This window comes from Micromys minutus (genome assembly GCF_963924665.1).
Source record: "Micromys minutus genome assembly, chromosome: X".
Classification (NCBI taxonomy): domain Eukaryota; kingdom Metazoa; phylum Chordata; class Mammalia; order Rodentia; family Muridae; genus Micromys; species Micromys minutus.
In genome coordinates this window covers 54,857,714-54,866,260 of record NC_137970.1, presented here as the reverse complement: position 1 = coordinate 54,866,260, position 8,547 = coordinate 54,857,714, and the positions used below count along the sequence as shown (strand labels likewise).

Sequence of the window (8,547 nt, the reverse complement as noted above, 5' to 3'; positions counted from 1 at the left end):
TAAATATTCAGACCCTCCTACTTCTTTGTAAGCTTATTCTCGAACAAGCACAACAAGTTGTTGAACACAGCCCAGCTTGTGTAACCCTGTTGCCCACAACTCATCTCAGATTTAATCCCCAAGGTCTGGTCCCTAAGGAGATCTGGTAAATGGATGTTACACATCATACAGAATTTGGCAAGCTTAAATATATTCATGTTACAACTGATACCTTTAGTGGGTTTATCTTTGCCTCCAAACAAGCCAGAGAGGCCACTAAAATTGTAATTCTTATGTATTGAGTTGCCTTTTTGTCATGGGTAAACCCAAAACAATTAGACCAATAATGGACCTGGCTACAATGGAATGAATTTCCAACAGTTCTGTACACAGCTCCACATCAAACATGTCACAGGTATTCCTCATTATGCCCAGGGCCAAGGCATTGTCAGGTATACACATGAAACCTTAAAAAATGCTTTTTAGAAATTAAAAATATATGAATTATACCCTATCAAAGGATCTCCTAGAAACTTCGTAAACCATGCAATGTTTATGCTCAATATTTTGACCCTAGATAAAGAAGGGAAATGAGCTACAGATGAATATTTTGCTATGATCATATGGAAAGATCCCCTTATGTTTAAATGGAATGGCCCTGACCCAGCCCTCATACAGTGCCAGGGATCGGTGTGTCGCGCGCCCCACGTCCCACCGGCAGGAAAAGGCATGCAACCACAGGATCCTTTTGCGAACAACCTTTATTGTACAGCACTCTGAGCAGGGGACTCCCTGAGCAGGGGACTCCCTGAGCAGGGGACTTCTCCACGTGGAACTTCTCTACGTGGGACTTCTCCTTGGGCAGGAGATCTCTCCACGTGGGACTTCTCTACATGGGACTTCTCCTGGTGCTTGCCTGGTGGGATCTCCCACGTGGGGGAGAAATGCACTGCTATATATGCCTAAGAGACTTGTGTTGCTACCTGATTGGTGCATCCTCCAGTAGCTCAGAGTGGGCTATGACGTATGTGGTTTTTCCGCTCTAAGTCTCTTGGCTGGGCAACAGCTCTGTTTGCTGAATCCTCGGCGGGAAGCTGGCGCCATCTATTGGCACCAACGGCTTCCTACATCGGTGTGTGTGTTTGTTTATGATACCAAAGAAGGTACAGCCAGATGGTCCCCAGAAAGATTACTAAAACTCAATCTATTTTAAACTCAATCTCCAGGAAATTTTTGAGGGGACATTAGGTATTGTGGCATAGAGGTAAAGAAACAAAGCTCTCTTAGATACATTTAGGAGTATGGTTGGCAGCAATTAATGGGTTGTCAGTATTCCATGTTATTATGATTATTTCTGGTAAAAACATAGAGTTGCTGGTGAGTATTTCACTGGAATGTGACGTATACTAAAGGAGAAAGATTTACATTATTCAACATTCTCATAATGAACAAAACTATATATATATATTTGTGTGTGTGTGTGTGTGTGTGTGTGAGGGAGAGAGAGAGAGAGAGAGAGAGAGAGAGAGAGAGAGAGAGAGAGAGAGAGAGAGAGAGAGAGAGAGAGATAAATTAGCTTACAGGTTGTCTGCTGGGTAATTACTCCAGCAATACCTATATCCTGATAGAAGGCTAACTCTATAGCAGATGAGATGTCCATGAGACAAAATGTCTCAGCAGTTCCAATCTGTTCTCAGGGAACTCCTAGGGAGTTTCTGGTGTGCTTAATCTATGTTGGAATCATGGAGTTGGTTCTAATGCCAGTGATTGGATGCCTCAATATCAGGATACATAAACTCACCATCAAGAATGAGGAAAGGTGGTGGACAAAAGGTTATTTTATCTATGTCCTTTTATGTGGGCTGCCTCCAGAAGGTATCGCCCAGATTTAGGGTTGGTCTTAATATGTCTAATGAGAAAATCAAGAATATTCATCACAGACATGCCCAGGTGCTTGGGCATTATTTGATTCCAGATATAGTCAAATTTAGTACCAAGATTAGTCATCAGAAATCCACCCCATACCATTCTAACACACAATCATTTCTCTTGAATTCATGTTTATTTTCCAAATAAAAACAATAACGAAGTCATAATTTTCCTAATTTGACATAACTATCACAAATAAAATTTCAAAAACATAATGTATTTTAGAATAGTGGGCAATCTTTTATGAAGAAACCTTAGTCCTTTAGTGTCTCATAACTTAAATATAAAAATAATCACTGGTATTATCTCAACCAATGATATAATGTATGTAACATAATATAAATGTATCATAAATTTGGAAAAAATAAATATCCACATAATATATGTGTTTATATGCAGGGACATTCTTTTTTTTTCATTTATTTTAAAATTTTATTGGTTGACTGTGAATGATTATAATAGCACTTCTGGGATGTGTCTGCATAATGCGTAGAAACATCAGTAAACCAGCAGTCCTTCTGCTTTTCTCCAGTCATTTTTAATAGGACATATCCCATAAGTCTATAGGTCAATATATAGAAGAGGAAAACATTGTAACAAGATTCAGAACTATAAGCATTTGCAAAACTTCATGTAATTTGCTTGTGCTTTCATGACCTGTTCAGGCTCATTCATGCAAATATCATTTCTGTTTTATAGTGGATTATGGCTGTGCACACCCTACCTTATGGCCTGTTGGGTCAGACAATACTTAGCCCCTGATGTATATCTCAGGTCACATGGTAACTTGGTGGTTTAGTAGCAAATGTTCTGTTTAATGAAGGCCCTGTCATAGGCCAAGAGCTGTTGCTCAGATAGAATGTTTGTTTGACGAATATGGTACAGCTTCAGCCCCACATTCCAAGGGTCTCTTCTGTGATTCAATTATCGGGGTCTACCAAATACTCCAAATAGTATACCTATCTTTTATTTTGTAGGATATTTCTTTATTTACATTTCAAGTGTTATCTACCTTGGCAACAAACACTCTTAACTGTTGAGACAGTCCTGAATTTTCTTTATTATTTCCCCCATCCTGGTAACCACGTGTGTGTGTATTTGTGTGTATTTGTGTGTGTGTGTGTGTGTGTGTGTGTGTGTGTGTCTGTGTGTGTTTGTGTGTGTGTGTGTGAAAATTTCCAGTCTCACTACTTCTACCATTCAGATTCCTGGGAGCAAATTCAAGAAATCAGACTTTGCATCAAGTGTCTCTTCCTACGTACACATCTTATCCACCCTGAATTTTTTTCAAAAAATATAATGAATAAAAATAGTATACTATGCATTAATTACAAAATGATTAGTGAATACATGAAAGGGTGGCAGTTGGTTTTTACCTCATCAATTATGAACTATATATAATTAAAAGTACTGTACTTTTGTATAAATGACAGATTTGTTTATATAAATATTATCATAATCAAATGAAACATGACTTGACATATATTATGATAGTTACAGTATCACAGTGAGACAAAGTTTATTTACCTCTTTTTAAATATCACAGAACCACCATGGTGTATTCACATTGCAATACTTTATGTTTACTCTATATATGAAAAACTTAATATATAAAGATTAAATGATTAATATGATGTCAAATATTTTCTTAAAGCTGAAAGAAAAAATGAGTATTACTTGAATTTCTACCAAACATTCTTTCAACACAATAAAACTTATGAAATATTTAAATCTTAGGTATTTCTGTTCTTTTATCAAGATAATGTTGACCTATATAGGTTTATATGCAGCATAATAAAACAGGTATGCTAGCTATTGTGACTACCTTTTGTAGAACATCATTTTTTGGGTAATTTTGTTGGCTAAAAAACTTTGGGAGTAGGGAGAATGGCATGAAAATAATGTAAAAAAATGCAAAGTCCTGAGGATGCTATTAAATCAACATTGTTAGACTTTTTATAGGAATTTTTGTTTTTAGCATTCTGTAACTTACTTCCAATGAACTACATCATATAATTTCCTCAAAATTATAGTAAGGTAGATAATATATTTACCTTAATTTAATGGAAAAGAAATCTAAGATATATGCCATAGCCAAGATCAACAAAATGGTAATATATTCTCTTATTATAGATTTTTAAACTTTAATTAGGTAGATATATGAATAGATGTATAGATATATAATCTTTCTGAGTTTTTGTAGTAAATGAAAGTTTATAAATTTATATTAACAATTATGGCATAAATATTCATAACTAATGGAGGATTAAAATATAGTTTTTATCATGCTTGTATCAATTAGATCCAGCCATAATACAGTCCTTATCTGAATAAGGACTCAAATAAGATGAAGTAAACTTAATTTAGTATAATTTGAGGCTCTTGGGAGTGAATTATTATTAAGTAAATCTAATCACTCCTTCATTTTGCCTGTTGAGTACTAGGCATGATTTTCTTCCAGTTATATCAGCTACCTAGCTATTGGTTGCCACTGACATGGATGCCACTTATTTACCCCAATCTTGCTATGCTTGCGGTTCATAGATGTTGTAGCTTGGTAGATGGTGTAATGACTTTCCTCCCTTTGTCAATAGTATAGTATTTACTGGGACCATGGAAGCCAGACCACAGGAAAGAGGATTTCAGGTCAGATTCAGATCAAAAATCCAAGTCCTATATGCTGTTTCTTTAGTAATAGGGGACAGAGTCCCAAAATTAAAAGGTGATCAAGGTCTACAATGATAAACTACACATTTTAAAAAATTAAACTTATTTTTTAACTTATTCTCTTTACATACTGTTCACAGTCCTCTCCTGGTCACCCCACAATGATTCATCCATCTTCCAACCTTCATCTCCTTCTCCTGTGAGTGGGTGGGGCTCCTTCTTAAGTATCCCTTTACCCTGGTACTTCAAGACACTGTGAGACTAGGTGCTTCCTCACCCCTTGAAGCCAGAACATATCCCACACATAGCCAAAAGCTTTGGGAATAATCATCATTCCAGTTATTTGGGAACTACATGAAGACCAAGTTGTATGTCTGCTACATAGGTGCAGAAAGGCCTAGGTCTAGCCTGTGTGTGTTCTTTGGTTGGTGAGAACTCCAAACTCTGAGAACTCCAATGGTCCAGGTTATTTGATTGTGTTTGTCTGCCTGTGGAATTCATATCCCTGTAGGAGCCACAATCCTTCTTCCTATTCTTCCATAAGAGTCTCCAAGCTCCATTCACTGTTTGGTTGTAGGAGGTCTGCATCTATATGAGTCAGCTGCTGGGTGAAACCTCTCAGAAGAAAATATCTCCCTGTCTGTAAGAAAAACAGTGTATCCTTAATAGAGTTAGGGATTAGTGCTTGACCCTGGGATGGGTCTAAATTTGGGCTGGTTATTTGTGGGCCATTCCCTCTGTCTCTGCTGCATCTCCCATTACTGCATTTCTTGAAGACAGGATTAATTTTGATTTAAAAGTTTCATGGCTGGGTTGGTGTCTCTCTTTCTCCACTTGGCTTCCTGCATGACTACGGGAGGTAGCCTCTTCAGGTTCCACATCCCCAATGTAGTGAGTCACAGCTAAGGTCACCCCCATTTATTGTTGGTCACTTCCCTTATCCCGGGTCTCTGTCTTGCCCTGGAGATGCCTCCCACCTCTTCACCCCCATCACTTACTTAAAGAATTCTGTTTATTTTTTTTTTTATGATGGTACTAAAATTATTTATTTGAAGAAATGGTACAAATTAAAGAACTTAAGCAGATGTTTTGGTGCAACTTATAGAAAAGATAAAGGCAGCCTGACATTCATACACTGCCTCAGTGACCAGTAAAGTCACAAGGCTTTGGGAAAGTTAGCTTAGTTCTCATCACTGCGCCCCAGGGTGTGCTTGTCAAAGAGATATTCTGCCATACCAGACTCAGGGGCTCCCATCTTGTGTAAGTTGGTCACGTGATCACCCAGTTCTTTAATGGATTTCACCTGTTCATTCAGGTAATGTGTCTCAGTGAAGTCACATAAGTGGGGATCATTCTTGTCAGTAGCCAGTTTGTGATGTTCCAGTAGTGACTGATTCACACTCGTTTCCAAGTGCAGTGCACACTCCATTGTGTTCAGCTGGCTTTCCCAGCCACCACGGCCGGTTTCTTTATATCCTGCACCTCCTTGGTTCTGCAGCTTCATCAGTTACTCAGTGTGTTCCCTCTCCTCATGAGATTGGTGGAGGAAGTATTTGGCAAAGTTCTCCAGAGCCACATCATCCTGGTCAAAATAACATGACATAGACAGATAGACGGAGGAGACATGCAGCTCCAGGTTGATCTGGTGGTTGATGGAATAGTTTCAAAGCCATCTAGCCATCTCTTCTGTTCTTCCTCACACCTGATCCTGGATAACTGGTACTGGAATTTCTTTGTGGAACATTGTCAACCCAAGTGTATGGGTTATTTTTTTGTTTGTTTGTTTGTGTGTGGGGGGGGGGTTCATTCTTTGGTTAGTGATTCACAGTGGCTGGGACATATAATCTATAGCACAACTCCCAAACTTATGGCTCAGGCAACATCACAGAAAAAGATTTGGAAGAAATTTTAAGAGCCTGGATACCAGGAAATATATTGTGAAAGAGTCTTGCCTAAAAATGGTTTTACAAACAAGCCATGAACAATGGCAATATCAATTGACATTCTAACATTAATGGGAGAAATTTAGAGGCTCAGCCATAGAAAAAGAATTACAGCCATGTAATGACTGCTGAGATAAAGAGATTAATCTCTCCCAGGTATGTGCTCCCTTATTGGTTGTCTAATGCAGAGTGGTCAGTCTTAAAATTATATGTGTACAAAATATGTGCTCAGAAGGTTACACACACACACATACACACATACATACACACACACACACACACACACACACACACACACACACACACACACACACATACTCCCCTGCACGAATGGACAAAAGAAAAGTAGCTGTCAAATTCATTGGTGACAGAAATAGGTGAGTTCAGGAAGAAAATAGAAGGGGGAAAACTGATATAATTTTATTTCAGTTACAATATATAAAAGTAGCATGTATTGTTTACAGTTTTTCTGATGTTTGGAAGTTCAAAAACACCTGCTATATAAAACTGATGAATCAAAGTTGCAGAGTGGAAAAAAGATTCTCTAACAATTTACCCTTTTACCAATACTTTTCAGCCTTTGAAGAATTAGTCAAGAACATTTCTCCTCCCCAAGTCCATCTCTGATCCTTTCAGGAAATTATGGTGCTTGTCATGCAGTATATTTATTAATATTGCATCTGAAAAGTTTACAGAATACTTTTGAAATATGTTCTACTTACAGAGATTTAAATAATTATAAGATAATTTATTTCAAGAAACAGCACTAACAGATAAACTGTGCCAGGATTAAAATGATATAAGGATCTAACTCAACATAAACAATAGGACAGAAACCAGAACATGCTGAAAGCAGTGCAGATTGCATCCTAGACAGTTTTCCTTTGTAATGCCCCCTTCAGCTATTCCTTGATCAAACCTTCACAACTGTCACATGTCATTTGTTAACAGTTACTTTCATCATAAGGTTCTCTGTGACAGTGAATTAAAGCTAAACATTCTTTCATTCCATCAGTTCAATTCATGGTGGTCATATCTCTGACTCTAAGACAAAGTGTAAGGTGACCTCCAGGATACAAAAATCAATTCCACTATCCCCTAGGCAAACCTTTGAATAACTGTTCCTCCTTTTCAATTATCAAGGCACCATGCAATCCTAGCTTGACAAATGGACATTTTAAAGTTTAAATGTGATTGATTGTTTTCTTGCTTAAGTAAACATAGATTTGGTTCAAGTAATGAACTGTAAAGTGAGAGTCTACAAAAATGATAAATAAACTAGTTACTAAAAGACCCCCGGATTGGGGAAGCCCTTCAGTCTAGTACCAGGAGAACGCAAACCCAAGAACTAACAGAGAGCCTATCTTGCTGCAATCAGGCAAGAGGTTTATTAAAGGGGAGGGGGAAGGCCAGAGCTCTGGGGATGACACATATCTTATGCAGGAGATAGAGGGGTCGACCCGGAACTCAATTAGGGGCACATATTTATAGGGAAAATTACATAGGCAGTTAGCAACAAGCACATAACAATTTCATTGTTTCATTCAAATTGGCACACTCTGGCTGCTTTTGGATATGATTCAACTCTAGGCCACTCTGTTGTTGGGCACACTGACCTTTGTACTAATTTTTCTCAGGACTGCAGAGTCAGACCTTTTTGAGACCAGGTGGTCTGCGTCAGTACCCCATGTCAAAAGAGGTGTGAGACGGGATCAAGACACACATCATTCCGCTACTCCAACTCGGGGTTCTTCATAAATGTTGCTCAGTTCAAGATCTCCCTATAAACCTGTTGAACTCATTGCCTCCACTCAGAACCTGGTATACAGTACTAAACTTAAAGAAAATGCACCAATAGACTCATCTAGAGGTAGACAAACTTGTGAAGACTGTCTTGAAGTAAATTTCTTTTGTGCCAGATTTGAGTAGATAATTGTGTGCCATACCAAATAGCAAATGTATGTAAAAGGCAGAAAAAAAAATAAAACTGAGACATTCTAGAAAGTAGATTTTACAGAGACTAAGCCAA

The 8,547-nt window shown here is 37.9% G+C and overlaps 1 pseudogene across 1 annotated transcript; it reads right to left on the bottom strand.

Moving 5' to 3' along the window:
• Positions 1-5,755: 5,755 nt before the first annotated feature.
• On the bottom strand, positions 5,756-6,232 carry LOC308414964 (ferritin heavy chain-like; annotated as a pseudogene). The gene has a single exon. The product of its transcript is annotated as a ferritin heavy chain-like (transcript).
• Between the last annotated feature and the right edge of the window lie 2,315 nt (positions 6,233-8,547).